The sequence below is a fragment of the Ranitomeya variabilis genome, chromosome 4 (assembly GCF_051348905.1).
Source record: "Ranitomeya variabilis isolate aRanVar5 chromosome 4, aRanVar5.hap1, whole genome shotgun sequence".
NCBI classification, from domain to species: Eukaryota; Metazoa; Chordata; class Amphibia; order Anura; family Dendrobatidae; genus Ranitomeya; species Ranitomeya variabilis.
The window spans coordinates 454,283,187-454,309,199 of NC_135235.1; the positions used below are offsets into that span (position 1 = coordinate 454,283,187).

General features: G+C 46.5%; 1 protein-coding gene across 4 annotated transcripts in view; it reads left to right on the top strand.

The window, feature by feature from the left end:
* DLGAP4 (DLG associated protein 4) overlaps positions 1-26,013 on the top strand; it is a 266,332-nt gene that overhangs the window by 179,487 nt on the left and 60,832 nt on the right. Inside the window, exon 1 of one of the 4 annotated variants that reach the window (XM_077251587.1) lies at positions 18,519-18,643. The exons of 2 other annotated variants lie outside the window; for them this stretch is intronic. The gene's annotated coding sequence lies outside the window, so the exon portion shown is untranslated. Of the gene's footprint in view, positions 1-18,518; positions 18,992-26,013 lie in introns of those variants that run through there. One more of the 4 variants, XM_077251588.1, reaches the window with a different exon arrangement.

A 26,013-nucleotide genomic window follows, 5' to 3' on the forward strand; every position in this document is an offset into this window, starting at 1 on the left:
AGCACCGCATTGTGGTCTTGACCGATCATAAGAATCTGATTTACCTCGAGTCGGCCAAGCGGCTGAACCCTAGACAGGCTCGGTGGTCCCTGTTTTTCTCCCGTTTTGATTTTGTGGTCTCATATCTTCCAGGATCTAAGAATGTTAAAGCGGATGCCCTCTCTAGGAGTTTTTTGCCTGATTCTCCTGGAGTCCTTGAGCCAGTTGGCATTCTTAGGGAAGGGGTGATTCTGTCTGCCATCTCCCCTGATTTGCGGCGGGCGCTTCAGGAATTTCAGGCTGATAAACCTGACCGCTGTCCTGTGGGGAAGCTGTTTGTGCCGGATAGATGGACAAGTAAGGTAATTTCTGAGGTCCATTGTTCTGTGTTGGCCGGTCATCCTGGGATTTTTGGTACCAGAGATTTGGTTGCTAGGTCCTTTTGGTGGCCTTCCTTGTCGCGGGATGTGCGTTCTTTTGTGCAGTCCTGTGGGACTTGTGCCCGGGCTAAGCCTTGCTGTTCCGGCGCTAGTGGGTTGCTTTTGCCTTTGCCTGTCCCGGAGAGGCCTTGGACGCATATTTCCATGGATTTTATTTCGGATCTACCTGTGTCCCAGAGGATGTCTGTTATCTGGGTGGTTTGTGACCGGTTCTCTAAAATGGTCCATTTGGTACCTTTGCCTAAATTGACTTCCTCCTCTGATTTGGTTCCATTATTTTTTCAGCATGTGGTTCGTTTGCATGGCATTCCAGAGAATATTGTGTCTGACAGAGGTTCCCAGTTTGTTTCCAGGTTTTGGCGGGCCTTTTGTGCTAAGATGGGCATTAATTTGTCTTTTTCTTCGGCGTTCCATCCTCAGACAAATGGCCAAACTGAGCGAACTAACCAAACCTTGGAAACCTATTTGAGATGCTTTGTGTCTGCTGATCAGGATGATTGGGTGGCTTTCTTGCCGTTGGCCGAGTTTGCCCTTAATAATCGGGCCAGTTCGGCTACTTTGGTTTCGCCTTTCTTTTGTAATTTTGGTTTCCATCCTCGTTTTTCTTCAGGGCAGGTTGAGCCTTCTGATTGTCCTGGTGTGGATTATGTGATGGACAGGTTGCAGCAGATTTGGACTCGTGGTAGACAATTTGACGTTGTCTCAGGAAAAGGCTCAGCGTTTTGCTAACCGCCGTCGGTGTGTCGGTCCTCGGCTTCGTGTGGGGGATTTGGTCTGGTTATCCTCTCATCATGTTCCTATGAAGGTTTCTTCCCCTAAGTTCAAGCCTCGGTTTATTGGTCCTTATAGGATTTCTGAGATTATCAATCCAGTGTCTTTTCGTTTGGCCCTTCCAGCCTCTTTTGCCTTCCACAATGTTTTCCATAGATCTTTGTTGCGGAGATATGTGGTACCCGTTGTTCCATCTGTTGATCCTCCTGCCCCGGTGTTGGTTGAGGGGGAGTTGGAATACAGTACAGACCAAAAGTTTGGACACACCTTCTCATTTAAAGAATTTTCTGTATTTTCATGACTATGAAAATTGTACATTTACACTGAAGGCATCAAAACTATGAATTAACACATGTGGAATTATATACTTAACAAAAAAGTATGAAACAACTGAATTTTTGTCTTATATTTAGGTTCTTCAAAGTAGCCACCTTTTGCTTTGATGACTGCTTTGCACACTCTTGGCATTCTCTTGATGAGCTTCAAGAGGTAGTCACCGGGAATGGTTTTCAATTCACAGGTGTGCCCTGTCAGGTTTAATAAGTGGGATTTCTTCCCTTATAAATGGGGTTGGGACCATCAGTTGTGTTGTGCAGAAGTCTGGTTGATACACAGATGATAGTCCTACTGAATAGACTGTTAGAATTTGTATTAAGGCAAGAAAAAAGCAGCTAAGTAAAGAAAAAGGAGTGGCAATCATTACTTTAAGAAATGAAGGTCAGTCAGTCTGAAAAAATTGGGAAAACTTTGATAGTGTCCCCAAGTGCAGTGGCAAAAACCATCAAGCGCTACAAAGAAACTGGCTGACATGAGGACCGCCCCAAGAAAGGAAGACCAAGAGTCATGTCTGCTTCTGAGGATAAGTTTATCCGAGTCACCAGCCTCAGAAATCGCAAGTTAACAGCACCTCAGATTAGAGACCAGGTCAATGCCACACAGAGTTCCAGCAGCAGACATCTCTACAATAACTGTTAAAAGGAGACTTTGTGCAGCAGGCCTTCATGGTAAAATAGCTGCTAGGAAACCACTGCTAAGGACAGGCAACAAGCAGAACAGACTTGTTTGGGCTAAAGAACACAAGGAATGGACATTAGACCAGTGGAAGACACTGCTTTGGTCTGATGAGTCCAAATTTGAGATCTTTGGTTCCAACCACCGTGTCTTTGTGCGACGCCGAAAAGGTGAACGGACGGACTCTACATGCCTGGTTCCCACCTTGAAGCATGGAGGAGGAGGTGTGATAGTGTGGGGGTGCTTTGCTGGTGACACTGTTTTGGATTTATTCAAAATTGAAGGCATAGTGAACCAGCATGGCTACCACAGCATCTTGTGGTAGCCATGCGGCATGCTATTCCATCCGGTTTGCATTTAGTTGGACCATCATTTATTTTTCAACAGGACAATGACCCCAAACACACCTCCAGGCTGTATAAGGGCTATTTGACCACGAAGGAGAGTGATGGGGTGCTACGCCAGATGAAATGGCCTCCACAGTCACCAGACCTGAACCCAATCGAGATAGTTTGGGGTGAGCTGGACCGCCGAGTGAAGACAAAAGGGCCAACAAGTGCTAAGCATCTCTGGGAACGCCTTCAAGATTGTTGGAAGACCATTTCCGGTCACTACCTCTTGAAGCTCATCAAGCGAATGCCGAGTGTGCAAAGTAGTCATCATAGCAAAAGGTGGCTACTTTGAAGAACCTAGAATATAAGACATATTTTCAGTTGTTTCACACTTTTGTGTTAAGTATATAATTCCACATGTGTTAATTCATAGTTTTGATGCCTTCAATGTGAATTTACAATTTTCATAGTCATGAAAATACAGAGAAATTTTTAAATGAGAAAGTGTGTCCAAACTTTTGGTCTGTACTGTACCTTAACAGTGAAAACCCCCCACAAGTAACACCATTTTGGAAACTAGACCCCTCAGGGAACTGATCTAGATGGGTGGCAATCACCCTGAACTCTCAGGTGATTCCCAGAAGTTTATAACGTTCAGCCATAAAAAAATAAAAATAATAATAATTTTCCCCCAAAATATGTTTTTAGCACAAAATATTGCATTTTCATAAGAGTAACAGGAAAAATTGCACCATACAATTTATAGTGCAAATTCTCCCGAGTACCCTGATACCCCATATTAGGGAGAAAACTACTGATTAGGCGCACAGCAGGGCTCAGAAGGGATGAAGCATCATTTGACTTTTTGAATTTAAAATTTCCTGGAATCATTAGCGGACGTTATATCCCATTTGGAGAGCACCTGATGTGCCTAAATAGTGGTAACCACCCACAATTGACAACATTTTGGAAACTAGCCAATTCAAGGAATGTACTTAGATGAAAAATAACTACATTTTTACCACCAAAATTTAGTTTTAGACCCAGATTTTACATTTTCACACAAGAAGTGGGTAAAACTGGCACCAAAATTTGTCTCACAATTTCTACTGAACATGGCAATTCCCCATATGTGGCTGTACAGTACTACTTAGCCATACGGATAGACTTGGGAGGACTGGAGCGCTATTTGCCTCTTGGAGCCCAGATTTTCCTAGAACAGTTTGTGGACTCCATATACAGAGCCCCTAATTGCTAGAAGAGCAGAATCCCCTCTCAAATTACCCCATTTTGGAAACTAAACCCTTTGGGGAATTTATCTACAGATGTAGTGACGATTTTGACTAAATGGGTATTTTCCAGAAACAAGCAGCAATGAGTGTTGCCGAGTGAAAATTGCAAACTGCAGTGGCAGTGACCAGTACGTTGCAGTCACCAGTACGTTATGCCCAGCCTGTTCTTCTGGATGCAATATGTGGTTTAGGTACACCGTGGGGTTTAGAAGTGAGGGGGGCATTTGGATTTGAGAGCGCAGAATTTGCTGAATTTCTTTTGGCAGGTGAGGAGCCATTTTGCTTTTCCAGAGCCTTTGTACTACCAGTAAAGTGGAAGCCCCCTATATTTCCGTTAACAGATGATAGATCTGAGTGGGGACTTGCTTTCTTTGTGCATTGAGTTGAAGCTTTTATTGGGAACATTTTTCATAACGTTTGGGATCACATTTATCCGGCGCTTTACGCTGACCACTTACTTTTGGGTTTCCATCTAAATCTCTGAGTGACGTAGTTCAGATGAATCCTTAGAGGGATTCATTCACTATAATGAGGTAACAGAGTTAGGCTGCCGTCACACTAGCAGTATTTTGTCAGTATTTTACATCAGTATTTGTAAGCCAAAACCAGGAGTGGAACAAATAGAGGAAAATTATAACAGAAACATATGCACCACTTCTGCATTTATCACCCACTCCTGGTTTTGGCTTACAAATACTGATGTAAAATACTGACCATATACTGCTAGTGTGACGGCAGCCTTACTCTGGACTCCGTCTGGCCTCTGTTCAGCTGTGTCCTTCTTTTCAGAAGTGCACAAAACTGTGGCCGATGGCACTTTTGTGCAATCCTAAAAAAGACGGACACTGCCGCATTACCTTTCAGACAGTGTCCACAGTGCCTCCATCTGCCTCAATATAGGGAATCTTCCATCCGAGATTCCATCTGAATCACGTATTTCAGAGATTTACACGGAAACCCCGGTGTAAGCTCTCATCGCAGTGCGCGAGATAAATGTGCTCCGAGCATTCATGCGATCTTTGGGAGGCAGAATGAAAAAAATCAACAGCAGGTGAAGAGTTGGTTTTATTTTTTTACGCTGTTCCTTGTGCGGTGATTAGATGACTTTATTCTTTGGGTTGGTGCGAGTACAGCGATACCAAATTTATATCAGGTTTTTATGTCTGGCTGCTGTCACACACTTTTTATTGCAAAAAATAGTTTTTGCATCACCATATTTGAGAGCTATAATTTTTCTATATTTTGGCCCACAGAGTTATGTGAGAGCTTGTTTTTTGCGCGACGAGTTTACATTTTTATTGGTACCATTTTTGGGCACATGACATTTTTTGAGCGTTTTCTATTCCAATTTTTGGGAGGCAGAATGAACAAAAACCAGCAATTCAGGATTTTTTTTGGGGGAGGAGAGGTTTATGCCATTCCATGTGTGGTGAAATAATTGATAAGGCAGTTTTATTCTTCGGGTCAGTACGATTACAGCAATACCCCACTTTAGGCTAGGTTCACATTGCGTTCCTGGCGTCCGTTAGATGGACTACGTTACACCGCGGCATAGCGCAGTGTAACGTAGTCCGTTAACGCCACCATTGAATGCAATGTTGGACGCATCTCTAGCGCACTCCCACAATGGGTGTACGCTAGCCATGTGCCGTCATTGAGTGACGGACCCTGGGACGCGGGCTGCAGCGTTTCTGGGTCCGTCACTGCTAGCGCAGATAGAGCTAGCAGATGCTCCATCTGCGCTAGCGCGATGACAAATTGGCACTTGCGTTAACAGCAGCCCGTTAACGCATGTGTTGAACGGGCTGCTGTTAACGCAATGTGAACCTAGCCTTACATAGTTTTTTATGTTTTGACGCTTTTACACTAAAACTTTTATAGACAAAACAATTATTTTTGCATCGTTTTATTCTGAGAGCTATAACTTTTTTTATTTTTCCACTGATAGAACTGTGTGGCAGTTTGTTTTTTTGTGGGACAAGATGATGTTTTCAGAGGTACCATGTCTATTTATATCCATCTTTTTGATCGCGTTTTATTCCACTTTTTGTTCGGCGGTATGATGATAAAACATTGTTTTTTGCCTTGTTTTTTATGTTTATTTTTTATGGTTTTCTCTAAAAGGGTTAACTAGTGGGACAGTTTTATAGGACGGGTCGTTGTGGATACGGCGATACCAAATATGTGTACTTTTATTGTTTTTTTTTCCAATCAAATATTTATTTATAGATCAGTATCTTTTTTTATTATTATTTTTACTATGTTTACAATTATTTAAAAAAAGTTTACTTTTTATGTTTTTTTATTACTTTTTTACTTTGTTCCACTATGGGACTATCATTTTTTGCATGCTGATCGCTTCTACAGCATGGGGATGCAGCAAACCGTCAGCTCTGCACTGACAGAGAAGCTTACTGATCATGCACTGACAGAGAGGCTTACTGACCATGCTCTGCGCATGATCAACATGTTTCCTAAGGCTAGCTTCACACTAGCGTTCGGCACGGCAGGGCTGCGGACAGCAGCCTTCTTCCTCCGTGAAGCCCCGCCCACTGCCATGCCTCTTCCTTCAGCTCCGCCTACGTCTGCATGCGTTCTGCGTACCCTATTTTTAACATTGGGTACGCAGGCCATGCGGATGTATGCAGACAAAATTCTAACATGTTGCGTTTGACGCAGGTTAGAACAACGTCAAGATGACGCATGCGGAGGCAGCCGCATACATCCACATGGCCTGCATACCCAATGTTAAAGATAGGGTATGCAGAACGCATGCAGACGTAGGCGGAGCTGAAGGAAGAGGCGCGGCAGTGGGCGGGGCTTCACAGAGGAAGAAGGCTGCCGTCTGCAGCCCTGCCGAACGCTACTGTGACGCCTGCCTAAGTCTGGTGACCCGGATATTGTCATGATGGATGACATCGGGTCACCTTGGCAACGATCAGGACATCGTGTCACGCCACCGGGTCTCCGATCCAAAGGCAAAGGGGCTGTCATCCCTCTGCTGGCTCACGGAATGCTGCGATCTCGTTCAATCAAAGCATTTCGGGGTTAAAGTGCCAGGAGCGGTGCATGACCATTCCTGGCACTTGCTGCCGGATGTGAGCTGTCAGAATCAGCTGACATCCGGCGGCGATCGCCTGCACACCATCTGTGTGCGCGGCTGATCACGCAAATGTCATAATCCGTCCCTGGTGAGATAGACCCAGGTCACATGGACAGATAATTATCATTACATCTAATATCAGAAAGGTGTTAAATCCCTTTGAAACCAATCAGTTGGTGAGCTTTTTACCTCAAATGTAAGCCAAAGTCAGGAGTGGAACAATCGGAGGAAAAGTCTAATAGAAACATGTCCCCACTTCTGTATTTATCACCCACTCCTGGTTTTGGCTTACAAATACTGAGGTAAAAAACTGACCAAATACTGAACGTGTGAACATGGCCTGATAGATCTTGGGATCAGCTCAATTATTCTTCTCCGAGGTATTTTCCCTTCAACACCACCTATTAGGCAAAAGAGAATCAAGCTGTCCTGTGTGGCTCAACCCAATGTAGACCCAACTTCAACATTCAGTCACCTTTTGATATTTATGGATCACAGTATACCAAGATTTCCTTCTCAATAAAAATATTTTGTGATTCTCACAATGCAAGCTTGGTGGAAACATAGTCCATGTGCCATGCTGACGTCCCATATGCTCAGCTGGCAGTGATCCTTCCCCTACACAGGAGTGCTCACTTTGCTGAGCGCTCCTCAACTCTTGCTGAGAGACATCTCTCCTAGCAGCTTATCTCTTAGTGAACTTAAAGCCTGGCAGTCTGAGATCAGACAAGCCGAATCCGTATTTCTCCATTCATCTCTCAGACTGTTGGCAGAACTTGTCGATATCAGACGACGCTAGTCTAATGGTGGCCTTACGTCTCTTCATTCAATTTAGAGAAATTATGGGATGAATACTAAAAACCGGCAAACTATGTACGGTAATTTACTTTATTATTTATTACTTCCCTATATTTGGCTTAAGCGGAATTTTAATAATACATTTACTTATTTATTTAATTTGTATTCAGTTTTATAGCGCCATCATATTCCACAGTGCTTTGCAAACATGAGCACAGGCTGTTTACTCCCTAATGTGTGCCCTGTTGCATCTTGTAGTAAATCATATTATGTTATTGTGTACTATGACACGTTTATTTCTTGCTTTGTATGTATGTGTATGTATGCAGGGCTGTCGTGTTTTCAGCCATGCTCATTCCCACATGTTTCTAGGGTGTCACATCCTAAAGTGCCATGGTTGGTGGAAACCTCTTGGGTGACAAGTCATTTGAGGGCCCCTGCGTTTTCCAACATGGACTCTGTGGCTATATACTGTACATTTAGATATTGATGAAATAAAGATGTAACATAGTACGCTGTATGACATGGACAGGATTAAAGCTTTCCTTCCCTGACACTTAGCAGCCTCTAAACATTTTTGGAGCCATCTGTGAGCTTCTTGCACCTGTCTGCTGGTAGTTTCTTCCATTCTTCCACTGTAATTCTCTCACGCTCTGGAATATTTGCATGATTCATCTCAAGCCTAGATTTCCCACACAGGAGCACATTTCGCTCTAAAATTCTGATATTCCGAATTTGATTGTGTAAGATGGGCAAGGTCTGCGGGAAAGCCCTACAACATTATCATGGATCTTCCACCATGTTACACTGTACATGGGGTGTACTTTATTTTACTGGCTTCATTTCAAAGTATATAAATACAGGTGATTCTCACAAAATTAGAATATCATCAAAAAGATAATTTATTTCAGTTCTTCAATACAAAATAGTGTAGTTACTTACCGATAACGGTATTTCTCAGAGCCCATGACAGCACTACCAGAGAGAGGGAATCCGCCCTTCAGGGACAGGAAACCTACAGGATAAAAGGGCGGTACCTCTCTCCTGCCTCAGTTTAGTTTACAGAGCATCAGAGGTCCTCCAGGTTAGTGACAACAAGAAATACACATATTTTTAGCAAAATACTTATGAAGATTACACCGTGTCTAAATCAAAACACACACTTCGTATAATAAGGTGCTCACCGCACACGTGATAAGGGGGGGAATAAGCAGGTGCTGTCATGGGCTCTGGGAAATACCGTTATCGGTAAGTAACTACACTATTCTCAGTCGCCCATGACAGCACTACCAGAGAGAATTGCAGAGATTATTGCTTTAGGGAGGGACCACAGCCTGCAAGACCCTTCTTCCGAAGGTTAAGTCCGACGAAGAGGCCAAGTCTAAGCGATAGTGCCTAAAGAAGGTTGAAGGTGTTGACCAGGTGGCCGCTTTACAGATTTTATCTATTGGTACCTCCGACCTTTCGGCCCAGGAGGTCGCCATAGCCCTTGAAGAGTGTGCTTTGAGTACTTCAGGAACTGCGTTTCTCGTGGACGAGTATGCCAGGGCTATCGCATCAGTAACCCAACGAGCTATAGTACTTTTGGAGGCTTTGAGTCCTTTCCTAGGTCCCTGAAAGCAGACAAAAAGAGAGCCTTCCTTCCTACACTGACGAGAGGATTCTAGGTAGTGTATTAGGCATCTTCTCACATCTAAGGTGTGGAATTTTTCCTCTTTTTGATTTTTCGGGTTTGGACAGAAGGAAGGAAGGATTATTTCCTGGGATCTATGGAAATTGGAAGCAACTTTGGGTAGATAAGCAGGGTCTGTTCTCAATACTACCCTATCCTCCATGATTTGTGTGAAGGGAGGGTTCGCAGATAGAGCCTGGAGGTCACTAATTCTACGGGCAGATGTTAGGGCTGTAAGGAGGGCCGTCTTGAGGGATAAGATTTTAAGTGGTATCGAATCTATGGGTTCAAACGGGGGTTCTGTCAGAGCTGAAAGTACTAAATTTAAGTCCCAAGATGGAGGACTTCTGATTTTTATTGGTCTAGAACGTACAGCGGCTTTAATGAATCTTGCTATCCATGGGTTAGTGGCAATACTATCATTGTACAACGCCCCTAAGGCCGCTACTTGCACCTTTAAGGTGCTCACTGACAGGCCCATATCCAAGCCTTTCTGTAGGAACTCTAATATTTTGACTACTGGAACCCCATCTTGTAGTTTTACCCCGGAGGTGGACAGAAACTTTTTCCAAGTTTTACCATAGATTTTAGTTGTTATTGTCTTCCTACTTTTTAATAGTGTGGAGACTAAATTATCTGAGAATCCCCTTGCCCTTAGCAGTGACCTCTCAAGTTCCACGCTGTCAAGTGTAGATTTGCCGACTGAGGGTGGAACACCGGCCCCTGTGATAAGAGGTCCGGAAGATCCGGAAGGACCCAGGGATCTGTGACCGATAGGATTCTCAGCCAGGAAAACCAGGCCCTTTTGGGCCAGAAGGGGGCTATTAGGATGATTCTCGCCCTGTCCTGTCTTATCTTCCGCAGCACTGCCGGTATAAGAATATGAGGGGGAAAGGCATATGTCAGACTGTGAGTCCAGGGAATCGAGAATGCATCCAGTGCTCGGGGGTTCCCTCTGTGGTTTAGAGAGCAAAACTCTTTTACTTTTCTGTTCTCTATACTGGCAAAGAGGTCTATTACTGGGACCCCCCAGATTTTTGTGATCTGATCAAAGACCCTTTGGTTCAGAGCCCATTCCCCCTGTTTCAGCTGGGTACGGCTTAGGAAGTCTGCCTTTTTGTTCACTACGCCCCTTATGTGTAACGCCGAGAGGGATAGGAAGTGATGTTCGGCTAAGGTGAAGATTTGGGAAGTAGTTTTCATCAGGGCTTGGGATCTGGTCCCCCCCTGGTGGTTCAGGTAGGCCACTACTACTTGATTGTCCGAAAAAACCCGGACATGATGTCCCCGTAGTTTTGGAAGAAAAATTGACAAAGCATGGCTCACTGCACAAAGTTCTTTTTGATTTGAGGATACCTGGTATTCTTGATCTGTCCAGACCCCCTGAGTAACACTGTTTCCCAGGTGAGCTCCCCACCCCGTGGGACTGGCATCCGTGGTAACTACTCGATGTGCATCTATCACCCACGGAACCCCCTTTGATAGATTGTTGGAATCTAGCCACCAGTCTAGGGAACGAATAGTGTCTGAACTTAGAGTCATGCGACCTTCTAGGTGTCCCCTCAGTGTAACCTGATTTTTTAGGACATCCCACTGGAGGTCTCTCGTGTGGATCTGAGCCCACTGTACTGCCAGGAGACAAGCAGAAAGGGACCCCAGCAGTGACATCGCTCCTCTTAAGGTCATATGAGGGTTTGAGCGAGCTCCGGACACAATGCCTAATATTTTTTGTTTCTTCTGGTCTGGAAGGTGACATTCCTGTAAAACCGAGTCCAGAGTTAGGCCCAGAAACTCTTGCACCATGGTCGGTTCCAGTTTTGACTTCTGGAGATTTAGGAGCCAACCTAATTCCGTTAGAGTTTTTATTACTCTGCTGCACTGTTGGCGACAGTGTTGGGCTGAGTTGCTGACAATTAGGAAGTCGTCTAGGTATGGTATTATAATAACATCTTCCTCCCTTATGTGGGCCATCATTTCTGCTACCACCTTGGTAAAAACACGGGGCGCTACTGAAATGCCAAACGGGAGGGCCTTGTACTGGTATTCTTTCACTACTCCCTCCATGACTACTGCTAGTCTGAGGTATTTCTGTGAGTTTTTGTGGATGGGGACGTGATAGTACGCGTCGCTGAGATCCAACACTACCATGAAACAATTTGGAAACAGGTTTTTTTATTGTTGATTTTATCGATTCCATTTTGAATGTTTGATTCTTTACATAACTGTTTAATCTCCGCAGATTTATTATTGTGCGGAAGGAACCGTCCGGCTTTGGAATCAAAAAAAGTGGGGAAAAGAATCCTTTCCCCCTTTCCAGTAAGGGAACTTCTCGGATCACATCTTTGGTTATGAGTTTTGAGATCTCTAGTTCCAAGGCCTGTTGTTGCCGCCATGAGGGTTTCAATGGAGTGACCACATAGTGTTGGGGAGGAAGGGTAGTAAAGTTTATTTGAAGTCCCATTTTTATTAAGTTTAAAATCCAAGTACTGGAAGAGATTTTTTCCCAGGCCGGAAGGTATTGAGACAGTCTCCCTCCCACCCTGGGGGAGGTGTCACTTAGGGGTTTTTTTATTTCTTGGGGAATTGCCAAAGAGGAAGCCCCTGTCTCTATTTCTCCCATCCTCCCACCTGTTCTGTTCTCTAGGGGGGCGTCTGCGGAAAAATTTCCTGTTCCGAAAGGGCCGCCTAACGTAAGGCGCGGCCAGGTTAGGGAATCCCTTCTTCTTATCCCCTGCTTTTTGTAGAATGTCATCTAGGGTTTCTCCAAACAGAAATTTTCCCTCACATGGGATTGAACAGAGTTTTTGTTTTGTTTGTAGATCGCCTGGCCAGTTTTTCAGCCATAGCGTTCTACGAGCTGCATTGGACAGGGCTGCCGATTTTGAAGTGAGTTTGATGGAGTCCGCCGAAGAGTCAGCCAAGAAGGCTGCCGCGCCCCTAATCATGGGAATCGATTCGATTACTTTTTGCCTAGATACTCCATCTCTTAACTGTTTCTCCAGATTGTCTATCCAAATCATTAGAGACCTGGAAGTACATGCGGCCGCTATGGCGGGTCTTAAACATCCCCCTGCTGACTCCCAGGCCCCTTTTAGGAAGGTGTCGGCTCTTTTATCAAGGGGGTCTTTTAGCGTTCCCATGTCCTCAAAGGGCAGTGCAAATTTCTTTGACGCTTTAGCTACTGCCACGTCAAGTTTAGGGGCTTTATCCCATGATGTAGAATCATCTTTCCTTTTAAGGGAGGGTACAGATGATTTTTTTCTTTCTGGCTTCTCCCACTCCTTTTTAATTAGGGCCTGTACGTTTTCGTTAAGTGGGAAAACTCTACGTTTTTTCTGGCCCAGACCGCCAAACATAATGTCCTGTACCGTTTTGTCAGGACGTGGGTCTAGGACACCCATTGTAGATCTTACAGTCTTTACAAGGGCATCTATTTCATCTAAGGGGAAGCAGTGACGGCCTCCAATCTCAGAGTCTGAGGAGGAAGAGGAACCTTTCCTGTCTGATATATCCTCATCAGAACTAGAAGGATCGGAGTGAGAAAGGGGGACAGGTGTTCTCTCCTTAACCCCCTCCCCTTTAAGGGATTTGAACGCTGTTTCTACCTCTGATCTTATTGCTGAACGTAATTCAGAGGCAAAACTAGGTGTTTCTTCACAAAGGACTTGTCCTATACAGGAACCGCATAGTTTCTTATCCCAGTTCTGTAACAGGGGTTCTCCACATAAGGGACAGTCTCTATGTTTAGTTTTCTCCGTTTTTTTTCTTGCCTAAAAAATAAACGGAAAAGGGGACCCTAATTATTTGGTGAACTTTCACGAAGATCACTCACCCATCTTGCGCAGCTACAGGTACCAGTTCTGGAGGAGGTACGGGATCTTGTATGAGACCCGAAGTAGAAGGTGTCGGCTGGCTGGACATATTGGAGGCTTTACTCTGCGGCGTGGAATGGCTCCTGGAGCGGGTACTTCGGGTGCCTGCAGAGGTCCTTCTCTTTGTCTCGCCCAACTTGCGCTGGTGGTGTCGCTGCTGTTGCTGCGGCGGTGGCTGTAAGGGCTGTGCCGGCTGGAGCTGCTGATCGCTGTCCGCCATATTGAGACTGCATGCAGCAAAGGGCGCTCTTACAGCTGTGTTTTAAATAGTGCGCCGATCACCCCTCCTCCAGGCTGCGTTGTAGGGAAGCGCTGGTCCCCAGTGCGCATGCGCGCTCCCCGGGACCCGGAAGTAGACAGCGTCTATATCCGGTGCGGCGGCCATCTTGGTGCTCTCACACACCAGGCCCTCGCTCCGGACCAGGCCTCTCTGCAGAGGCACGCCGGGTCCCTGAAGCCCCTACCCCAATCCGGGGAGGCAGCCGCGCTCCCCTCCGCACGCTCTGCAGCCCCATCGGACCCAGAAGCGGCGGCGTCGGACACCGTACCAGCGGTGACAGGGGCCTCCCCGCCGTCATACCTCCACTGGTCGGCTCCGGATCACAGGTACCGATCCTGAGGGTTCCCCTGTCAGGGACAGGAAGCAAAACTGAGGCAGGAGAGAGGTACTGCCCTTTTATCCTGTAGGTTTCCTGTCCCTGAAGGGCGGATTCCCTCTCTCTGGTAGTGCTGTCATGGGCGACTGAGAAAGTGAAACTAATTTATTATATAGAGTCATTACAAACAGAGTGATCTATTTCAGATGTTTATTTCTGTTAATGTTCACGATTGTGGCTAAAGGTACCTTCACACTAAGCGACTTTGCAGCGAGAACGACGACGATCCGTGACGTTGCAGCGTCCTGGATAGCGATCTCGTTGTGTTTGACACGCAGCAGCGATCTGGATCCCGCTGTGATATCGCTGGTCGGAGCTAGAAGTCCAGAACTTTATTTCGTCGCTGATCACCCGCTGTCATCGCTGGATCGGCGTGTGTGACGCCGATCCAGCGATGTGTTCACTTGTAACCAGGGTAAACATCGGGTTACTAAGTGCAGGGCCACGCTTAGTAACCCGATATTTACCCTGGTTACCATTGTAAAAGAAAAAAAAAACCAGTACATACTGACCTTCTGATGTCTGTCACGTCCCCCGGCGTCCACAGGGTTACGCGCTGCTGCTCAGAGCTTCCTGCACTGTGTAAGCGCTGGCCCTAAAGCAGAGCGGTGACGTCACTGCTGTGCTCTGCTTTACTGCCGGCGCTGACACATTCAGTGCAGGAAGCTCTGAGCAGCAGCGCGTAACCCTGTGGACGCCGGGGGACGTGACAGACATCAGAAGGTGAGTATGTACTGTTTTTTTTTTTACTTTTACAATGGTAACCAGGGTAAATATCGGGTTACTATGCGCGGCCCTGCACTTAGTAACCCGATGTTTACCCTGGTTACCCGGGTGCTGCAGGGGGACTTCGGCATCGTTGAAGAGTTTCAACGATGCCGAAATCATTCCCCTGATCGTTGGTCGCCGGAGAGAGCTGTCTGTGTGACAGCTCCCCAGCGACCTAAACAGCGACGCTGCAGCGATCGGCTCGTTGTCTATATCGCTGCAGCGTCGCTGAGTGTGACGGTACCTTTACAGCCAATGAAAACCCAAAAGTCATTATCTCAATAAATTCAAAATTAATTAACAAAACACACCTACAAAGGCTTCCTAAGCGTTTAAAAAGGTCCGTTACTGTGTTTCAGTAGACTCCACAATCATGGGGAAGACTGCTAACTTGACAGATGTCCACAAAGCAGTCATTGACACACTCCACAAGGGTAAGCCACAAAAGGTCATTGCTGAAGAAAATGGCTGATCACAGAGTGCTGTATCCAAGCATATTAATGGAAAGTTGAATGGAAGGAAGACGTGTGGCAGAAAAAGCTGCACAAGCAACCGGGATAACCTCAGCCTTGAAAGGTTTGTTAAGAAGAGGCCATTCATAAATTTGGGGGAGATTCACAAGGAGTGGATTGCTGCTGGAGTCATTGCTTCAAAAGCCAAAACACACAGAGGTATCCAGGACATGGGCTACAAGTGTCGCATTCCTTGTCTCAGGCCACTCATGACCAATAGACAATGCCAGAAGCGTCTTACCTGGGCCAAGGAAAAAAAGAACTGGACTGTTGATCAGTCGTCCAAGGTTTGTTTTCAGATGAAAGTAAATTTTGCATTTCATTTGGAAATCAAGGCCCCAGAGTCTGGAGGACGAGTGGAGAGGCAAACAATCCAAGCTGCTTGAGGTCTAGTGTGAAGTTTCCACAATCAAGGATGGTTTGGGGAGCCATGTCATCTGCTGGTGTAGGTCCACTGTGTTTTATCAAGACCAAAGTCAGTGCAGCCGCCTACCAGGAAATTTTAGAGCACTTCATGCTTCCCTCTGCCGACAAGCTTTTTGGAGATAGAAATGTCATTCTCCAGCAGGACTTGGCACCTGTCCACTCTGCCAAAAGTATCAATACCTAGTTTACAAACTACAGTATCGCTGTGCTTGATTGGCCAGCAAACTCGCCTGACCTTAACCCCATAGAGAATCTATTGAGTATTGTCAAGAGGAAGATGAGACACCCCAGACCCAACAATGCAGACGAGCCGAAGGCTGCTATCAAAGCAACCTGGGCTTCCATAACACCTCAGCAGTGCCACAGGCTAATTACCTCTATGCCATGCCGCATTGATGCAGTAATTGATGCAAAAGGAGCCCTGACCAAGTATTGACTGCATGTACTTAACATACATTTCAGTCGGCCAACATTTCAGATTTTAAAATCATTTTTCAAGCTGGTGTTATAAAGTATTCTAATTTACTGAGATAATGACTTTTGGGTTTTCATTGGCTGTAAGCCATAATCATCAACATTAACAGAAATAAACACATGAAATACATCACTGTTTGTAATGACTCTATATAATATAGGTCTTTCACTTTTTGTAATAAAGAACTGAAATAAATTTTTGATGCTATTCTAATTTTGTGAGAAGCACCTGTATAACATAAATATGCATTGTTGAAGCTTTTCGGGTTTTATCTGTCTATAGGCCATTTTCTTAGTCACTCTGTGTATGACTTTCTTTAAAAGCAATCTGTCACCTCATCTGGGAGCAGCATGATGTAGGGTCAGAGACCTGGATTACAGGTTTTATTAAAATCACAGTTTTCTCTGCTGCAGCTCTAGCAGTTCTCGAATGCTGAGCTCTGTATAACCCCGCCCATACCACTGATTGGCAGCTTTCTGTGTACACTGTGCATAGGCAGAAAGCTGCCAGTCAGTGGTTGGGGCCAGGTTATACAGAGCTCATAAATATGGATGACTACATGGTAGCAAGTTTACTAGACCTTGGGCCATGTTCACAGGGTCAGTTTTTTACCTCAGTATCTGTAAGCCAAAACCAGGAGTGGGTGATAACTACAGAAGTGGTGACGTGTTTCTATTACACTTTTTCCCTGATTGTCCCATTCCTGACTTTGGCTTACAGATACTGATGCAAAAAAACTCACCAAACACTGAGTGTGTGAACAGGGCCTTATAGTGATGATTTCCTGCTGATAAAACAGTGATTTTGTCAAAAGTACAGCAAGCAGCCCAGTAAAGGAACCGTCACACTAAACGACTTACCAACGATCACGACCAGCGATACGACCAGCGATACGACCTGGCCGTGATCGTTGGTAAGTCGTTGTGTGGTCGCTGGGGAGCTGTCACACAGACCGCTCTCTCCAGCGACCAACGATCAGGGAAACGACTTCGGCATCGTTGAAACTGTCTTCAACGATGCCGAAGTCCCCCTGCAGCACCCGGGTAACCAGGGTAAACATCGGGTTACTAAGCGCAGGACCGCGCTTAGTAACCCGATATTTACCCTGGTTACCATTGTAAAAGTAAAAAGCGCCGGCAGTAACAGCGGTGACGTCACCGCTGTGCTCTGCTTTACGGCCGGCGCTGACACATTCAGTGCAGGGAAGCTCTCGGCTGGAGCGCGTGCATATTAGCAGCGCTCTTGCCGAAAGCAGTTTTAACCCTGTGGACGCCGGGGGACGTGACAGACATCAGAATGTGAGTATGTAGTGTTTTTTTTTTTACTTTTACAATGGTAACCAGGGTAAATATCGGGTTACTAAGCGCGGCCCTGCACTTAGTAACCCAATGTTTACCCTGGTTACAAGTGAACACATCGCTGGATCGGCGTCACACACGCCAATCCAGCGATGACAGCGGGTGATCAGCGACCAAAAAATGGTCCTGATCATTCCCATCGACCAACGATCTCCCAGCAGGGGCCTGATCGTTGGTCGCTGTCACACATAACAAGATCGTTAGCGGGATCGTTGCTACGTCACCAAAAGCGTGACGTTGCAACGATATCGTTAACGATATCATTATGTGTGACTCAGCCTTAAAGTGACAGCCTTTTAACCCTTGCCACAGCAGGTAGTTTGGGCCTTTATGATACTTGAATGCTTTGTATAAATTTATCTCTGAACACCGCATTGCCTTGTTCCCGCTAGTTGGCCTCTGACAAACATCCCATAATAGGTGTAGTCTGACGACAGACCTGGGGGCATTGTTGAGTCACTGGCTGCCATTATATGGGCACTCCTGGATTTGTACAATTGGGCAAACCTTTCCCAATTAGTCTCCAGTAGCTATAGCGGTCCCACCACCAGGCAGTGCGGCACTGTTCCCCAGTGACCCCCCATGACCACTGCAGCCAATCACTGGCCTCAGAATGTAATGAAGTACGTGCAGGTGTGTGACTGGCTGCAGTGGTAGAGAAGTAAACAGTGTAGGGCCCCCAAAAGCATTGTGCGAGGGCCACAAAAAGTGATTTCTAGCACTGGCCCCTTATGCATCCTATCACTGCGGTGACGGTGCAGCCTGCTGTCAGGCTCTGTCCTCACCGACTCCTTAGTGACTGATGGGTCTGGGGCTGCAGAGCCCCTCCCCCCTGTGTGCACTTATGGGAAGGGTCCACAGCCGTCACCTAGGAGACGGTCACCGCTGCGCGTCAGTGATCAGCAGCGGGCGGCAGGTGGTGTGCGCGCTGCTCCTGCTCCCGGCTTCCTCTGTCCCACATTGCTTTCTATTATATCGGTGTCTGTCTCTTTAAGGCACCCAGAGACACGCAGCTGCCGCACGCCGGCCTTTTAACCGCCTACGTCATCGTAAAGCAAAGCCGCGCCCCCTCCTGCTATATCATGATGTCAGACCTGGGCGGGGTCTTAGCTCTGGGCTTTAACCCAGGCAGTCCCGCCTCTTAAAGGGGAGACGCTACAGAGGGAGCAGGCAGGAGGGTGAGTGTCCGTGTCCGTCCCTTGTGTCTCGCTGTCACCTGTGGTCTCCCTCCCGGAGCAGTGCCCGCCGCCACCCGTCCGTGCCCTCCGGCCTGATCGCCACAGGCATATAGTAGTTGGAGCGTCCTTAGGGCTTTCAGCAGCGGAGTCTCCTATGAATGAATAGGGCGGATCCCCTTGTCCATACAGCCCCGTGTAGCCGCCGCCAGCATCCGACCCGTTCTCCGATCTGGCACCTGGAAGCCTTTGTGCCCATCTGCTAGAGACCCCAGAAGATCGGAGCCCCTCCCCGTCTCCCACTCACTCATTCCATCATCCTGGCTTTGTTCCAAGAGCTGTGGAGACAATGTGAGTGCACCGTTTTCTGGATTCTGTGCTTTGTGCCCCTCCTGCATGGCATGCCCTCCGTACCCTCCCTGGGTGGCATTTTTGGGGCAGTGATCCCTTGATTTCCCCCCCTTGTGCTCTGGTGACTGCTGAGTTCCCTTGTTCCTGGAGGGTCCCCCCTTGTGCTGTACAATGGCAGTGATGCCAGGTGGGCAAACATACGCCACACCTATGGAGCCAGTGTCTTCTACATCACGGTGCCCATCACTCCAGTGGGCATCAGTCTGATTTATGGTGGGACGCACACTACCTCCGCATGGCTTTGGGGCATGGGAGGAAACCCAGTTAAACAATAAGCAGGGTACAGATTTGGTGCCACCCATTACCTAGAACTTTGGGCTAATGAGTGGCACTGGCATAGATCTATTCCACTAGCAGATTCCCTCCTCCCCTCTGGAGTATTGGCAAAGACCCCGTTAACAGTGATGTTGGCACGTAAATTTAGGCCATGCTCTTACTATACTGGCAGAGTGCGTTTGCTCCGTCTGAGCTGTGCCAGGCATGCTGCCCTCCCCAGGAATAGACATCGGGGTGGGTTAATAATGCTTTGCTTGCCTTTTCTTGCATGTAAGGGTTATTGTAACCCCAGTGCCAGTTGGCATTGCTTTCCCTGCTGGCGCATGGCATCTAGACTGGCACCGTGCCTGAGTCTGGCTGGACATGGCATATGACACATTTAGACTGTCTGGGTCTACAGACTTAATACTAATTAATGCTGTGTATTGTTTGTTTCATGCCGGCCTCGGTGTGACTTGTGTGTGCCCATGTGTTGTCTGTGATGCTTGGTGGCACTGGGGGGGTTCCTGTTTGCGTGTTTCTCTGCAGTGGTCCCTTGTTAGATGTCGGATGTTGCTCCAGGTGGTCTCGGCCACTCTTCCTGTTATTGGCGTGGTGCTTTTACTAGCTATATGGGAGCGGCGGATGGCAGGCTCCGTTATAGGTGGGATTCTTGGTGTATGGTGGAGTAAGATCACACCGGACTCCTCAGCATGTGTTAATTTCACAACAGCTGGTGCTACTCCTGTTACTGATGCCATGGAACAACTGGCACAACACAAGGCTAGCCCGGGGCATTTCTCTTGCCATCTTCTTCAAAGTGCACTCAATTGTTTTTGTGGAGGGATCTAATGATTTTTCTCCTAGATCTACAACTGTGGAGCAGACAGACATAAGAGGGGCCCCTGTGCAAGAACAATATATGGGCCCTTTGCAGTCCAGTAGCTCATAATGCACAATCCCACCTGCATTGGAGCTGGTAGTGGCCCCCTTACCTCGTGGGCAGGCTCATTGGTTGCACCGCTGGCATGTCCTCCCCTGCATTGATGCTACCGTATGTCTGTGGTACAAAATAAATTCCAAACAATGGACACTTTTACTATTGCTATAAAGCATTTTCTGGGTTAGTAATCACATAGATCGGCATTTCAAACAATGGCCTTGATCTATAGGGGGCGCTATAGTAAAATGTGCTAATGTCGTAAGAGCTGTGCTGTGGTTTGGTGCCCGATGGTCCCAATCTGAAATCTATCCCACATTTATGCCCTCTGTGGCCTTTTACGTGTCCTTTTAATTGCCGTTGTGTCCCTAGGCATTGCCCCAATTCCTATCAAATATGATTGGTTTACTAACAATTTAAAGGGTCTGTTCACCGCTTCCTCCTGTCAAAGATGCACTTTATGGTCTGCCAAGATATCTTTTTATACAACTTAGTCCTCATTCAGATGCCCGTGAGTCACGTAGATGTCCTATTGCTGTTTTTTCCGGATACAACACGCAACCGGTTTGTTTTTGATCTTGGTCGCTCATCAAATTAACCCATACAAGTCTCTTGGGTCTGTGAAAATCAGACTTCACACAGATAAAGCTACTAAATCAGTGAAGATCAGGGAGAGTAAAGTCTGACACTAATGAAAACGGGATCCCAAACACTGCAGGGCAACAATCCGTGTTTTTACATAGGAAAAAAATCCCGGCTGTATTTTTAAGGTCTCGCTCTAAGACGATTTAGTAGCTTTCCCTCGAATTGACTGAAGCTCTGCTCCTTGCAGAGGCTTGAGGACCTCGTGTGATCCTTGAATTAAATGATAATTGTGTAGTAACCAGAATACTTTCTAAATACAGGTAGTTGCGTGCAGTGCGAACTGATCGGTTTAGCTTTTTATTGGATTTGGTGGAGGGGCGCCTCAATGTCAGGTCAGGCCTCAGGATTACGTCTTGTCATGGGGTCTCTGGCACCTAATGTAGCATTAGGGTTCATTCAGACCTCAGTGATTTTTCTCATATGCAAAAAAAAAAAAAAAAAACATCCCAAGTTTCATCATACAAGGGTAAATATCTCCATATTGCAGTGTCCTATGGCTAGATATGCGTCGTCATGAAAAGGTCTGGTCAGATGCCCTCATATTTAGCGACGTCTTACTCTGGTACGTTTATGCTATATAATTTCAAATCGCCTCTCTATTCCTTATGTAGATATTCATATATTTGGAGAGGAGCGATTCCTAAAGATTCCATCTAGTCAGAGGCCTCATGATGCTCCTAAGGGCTTATTCACATCAGTGTTTGGATGCCAAAACCAGGAGTGGAACTTTAGAGAAACTATAGAATTGAAAGATTGACACCTGTTTTGTATTTGAGACACTCCTGGTTTTGGCATACACACTGGTGTGAATAAAACCTAAGCCCCAGTGCAAAAACCATAAACACACTTGCCTCTTAAAAGTACATTTTGGCACAGTGCATTCAGTGGCGCTCCTTGAAACTTGTGGGCCCCGATGCAAAAGGTCAGCCATGTCTCCTCATATGGGCCTAATAGACCTTTGGCGCCCTCCTAGGTTTGAGGTCCACCCCAGCTCCAATAATATAGGATATTTGAAGCGTTCATGCCGCTGGTGAGGTCACGCGTCATAATGTGATTACATCATGGTTCCCAGGCTACGTTCACATTTGCGGTCTGCGCCGCAGCGTCGGGCGCCGCATGCGTCATGCACCCCTATATTTAACATGGGGGCGCATGGACATGCGTCGCACTTGCGTTTTGCGCAGCAAGCGTCCCTGCGGCGCCCGCGTCCGGGCGCAGAGGACGCAGCAAGTTGCATTTTTGCTGCGTCCAAAATCAATGAAAAAGAGGACGCATGCGGCGCAAAACGCAGCGTTGTGCATGCGTTTTGCTGCGTTTTTGTTTGCGTTGTGCGTTGCGGCGCCGACGCTGCGGCGCACAACGCAAATGTGAACGTAGCCTTAGTGTGTTGTCTTCAGCTACTCTTCAATTTCTGGTCTTTCTAGTGATACAAAACTGCAGGTCTATGATTATATTCAGATTCCACAATGATGCACTTTTTCCAAGATTTTGTGTATGAAGTCATTTTTGAGCTGTGTGTGTTCTTGGGCCGCTGAGTTTGGTAGAGACCGACTACTGAGGACAGACACCTGAGTATACACAAGTATAGTGCGTGTGTCAATGAACCTGAACCTTACAGGATATGCTAATTCATTAAGAACCCGGCCAGGCTTTCACTTCTGAATCCTCTACAGACGCTGCTGCAGTAAACTAACATTTTCAATCATCATAGTCCTGTAAACCGCCTGGTTGTTTAGGAAGCTACTAAGTAAATGGCAGTAAGACTGAAAGGTGGCAACAGTAAATGCATACACATATAGGAATGGAAATATTTATCCGCATACATTGGCTTGTGTTAGTGTCTTGGAGAAAAGTGCTTTGGTACCCATAGACACCAATGAACAGTCCTCTTACATTTTCCAATCTGCATCAGAAGCATGACTCACAAACTGGCTAGTGGCTTCAGTCCACAAAGCTCACTGAGACATGGACTGATTGGTCACTGCAGTCCACAAGGCTCACTGAGACATGGACTGATTGGTCGCTTCAGTCCCCAAAACTCACTGAGACATGGGCTGTGATTGGTCACTGCAGTCCACAAGGCTCACTGAGACATGGACTGATTGGTCGCTTCAGTCCCCAAAGCTCACTGAGACGTGGACTCCCCGCCAACCTCCCCTTTTACCCATTGTTTCATGTAGAAAACCACGTGCACATTAAAGTTCCACATACAATACCTGTTCTACCTGGATTTTTTTTGCTGATAGAACATGTACCCATTTTAATGTATGGGTCTCTTGTTGGGGTTTTTTTTTTTGTGGTTGAATGGTCCTACAGTGGAATAATGTCTGGTGATGGTGCATGCCAGTAGTAAAGCACGTCTTACTCTAGTGTTGTCTTGTAGCAACCCCCCAAAAATACTTTGGCAGATTGTGTTCCATAAATGAGTACCGTAAATGATCGGTTTTATTGCCATTTTTACAAATCTGTACAAAGTCTAGGCCATGCTGCACAAATTGAAGCTTGCAGTTTCTTGATCCAGTGTCATAAAAGGTTACATCAGGAAGAAGTATAATTTCCTTTCCCATTCTTTGGAGCTAACAATAAAGAACTCGTAAACACCTCAGTAGCACTTTAAAAAATAATAAAATAATTTTGATGTGAAATCTTTAAAAAGCTGAATTTATTTTTTATTTTTTGCTAGTGGCTCCCATCCTCTGTCACAACCCTGCACCATGCATAATATAATACTATGCACTGAAGAAGGAGCTGTATATCCTGCAGCAATGCTGCAGAATAAATTAGCCATTGCACCATGTTCCGGGAAATCGATGGCCAGTCCCTGTACAGTAAGGGTATGTGTCCACGTTCAGGATTGCATCAGGATTTTGTCAGGATTTTTCATCAGTATTTGTAAGCCAAAACCAGGAGTGGAACAATTAGAGGAAAAGTATAATAGAAACATATGCACCACTTCTGCATTTATCACCCACTCCTGGTTTTGGCTTACAAATACTGATGAAAAATCCTGACCAAATCCTGATGCAATCCTGAACGTGGACACATACCCTTAGGCTGTGTGCACACGTAGCAGATTTTTTGCGCTATAAAACCGCGAAAAAAACGCTACCATTAAGCATCCTATGTAACAGAATGCAATCCGCATTTTTTGTGCACATGCTGCATTTTTTTCCTGAGCAGAATCGCAATCCAGAAAAAAACTCAGCATGTTCATTAAAATTGCGGAATCGCGGCGATTCTGCACACATAGGAGTGCATTGATCTGCTTACTTCCCGCACGGGGCTGTGCACACCATGCGGGAAGTAAGCAGATCATGTGCGGTTGGTACCCAGGGTGGAGGAGAGGAGACTCTCCTCCACGGACTGGGCACCATATAAGGCCTTGTTCACACGATCCTTTTTTCCCTGCGGATTTTTCAGGTCCTGATTTGTGAAAACCGCAGTGCAAAACCTGCGGTGGTTTTCACTGCGGTTTTCAGTCCTTTTTCTTCTGCGGATTCCACTGCGGGTTTCCAGCTGCTTTTTCCTATTGGTGCAGGTGGAAAACAGCAGCGGAATCCACAGAAAGAAGTGACATGGTACTTCTTTTTTTCCGCAGAAAATCAGCGCGGATTTTCCGCCGGAAAAAAGGATCGTGGGAACAGCGGGTTTTTTTTTTTTTCCATTGGGAAACATTGTACTGTACCCTGCATGGAAAAAGGATGCGGATCCGCAGCAAAAACCGCATCGTGTGAACATAGCCTAAGTGGTAAAAAAAAAAAGAATTAAAATAAAAAATAGCGATATACTCACCTTCGGGCGGCCCGACCTCCTCAACGGCTTCTGTGGTGTGTGTGAAGGACCTGCGATGACGTCACGGTCACATGACCGCGGGTCACGTGACCGCTACGTCAATGGAAGGTCCTGAACACACAGCATTAGGAACGGAAGCCGCTGAGGTGAGTATAACCTTTTTTTTATTTTTAACATTCTACCTTTTACTATAGATGCTGCATAGGCAGCATCTATAGTAAAAAGTTGGTCACACTTGTCAAACACTGTTTGACAAGTGTGACCAACCTGTCAAACAGTTTTCCAAGCGATGCTACAGATCGCTTGGGAAACGCTAGCATTCTGCAAGCTAATTATGCTTGCAAAACGCTAGTTTTCTGCGGGTATATGCATGCAAATTCTGCATGCGATATACCCGCGGCAGGAGGCGCAGAATCGCCGCGGAAATTTCCGTGGCAATTCTGCTACGTGTGCACATAGCCTAAGGGTATGTGTCCACGTTCAGGATTCGGTCAGGATTTTATGCAGGTAAAATCCTGACCAAATCTGCACCTGAGGTCACTGGCAGGTCACCTGCGGTGTCCTTGAGTTTTTTCTGTAATGTAAGGACATGCTGCGTTCTTAAAAGACGCGCCGCATGTGAGTTTTCTCGGGTGTGCCGCATGCGTCTTTTACTGCATAGTGGAGACAGGATTTCATGAAATCCCCCCCCCCCCCCCCACTATGCTGTAACATCTGGACGCTGCGTTTTTTATGCATGCTGCTCAACGCTGCGTCAAAAACTCAGCGTTTCCTGAACGTGGACACATACCCTTAGGGTATGACTCCACGGTACGGATGGGCGGCGGTATCGCCGCAGCGGCGAAGCCGCTCGGCGCTAAGCCCCGCCCCCTTAATGGGACGCGATCATGCCGGATGTGTTAACTCTACACATCTGGGATGATCGCTCTGTCCCATAGGGCCCTGTGAAATGCCTTGCGGGGACGCTGCGTCCCCGCAAGGTGTACGGGCATGCTGCGATCTGAAAAGACGCGCAGCATGTCCGTAGTCGCAGGGCCGCCGCGTGCGGGTTTCCACGCATAGTGGAGACGGGATTTCATCAAATCCCCTCCACTATGCTGGAACATCTGGACGCTGCTTGTTTGACGCTGCTGCGCAGCGTCAAACAAGCAGCGTTTCCTGACCGTGGAAACATACCCTTAGGCTCCATCATGTCCTTTGTAGTTGAGGTCACTCTTTCTAGAGGCTTTTCAGCTTGGCAGATTAAGGCCTACACATCCGAGGACCCTGGATGCGTTTTACACAGCAGTCTTGATGGCCGGCCTGCTGGAGTAGGATGTATTGAGATACA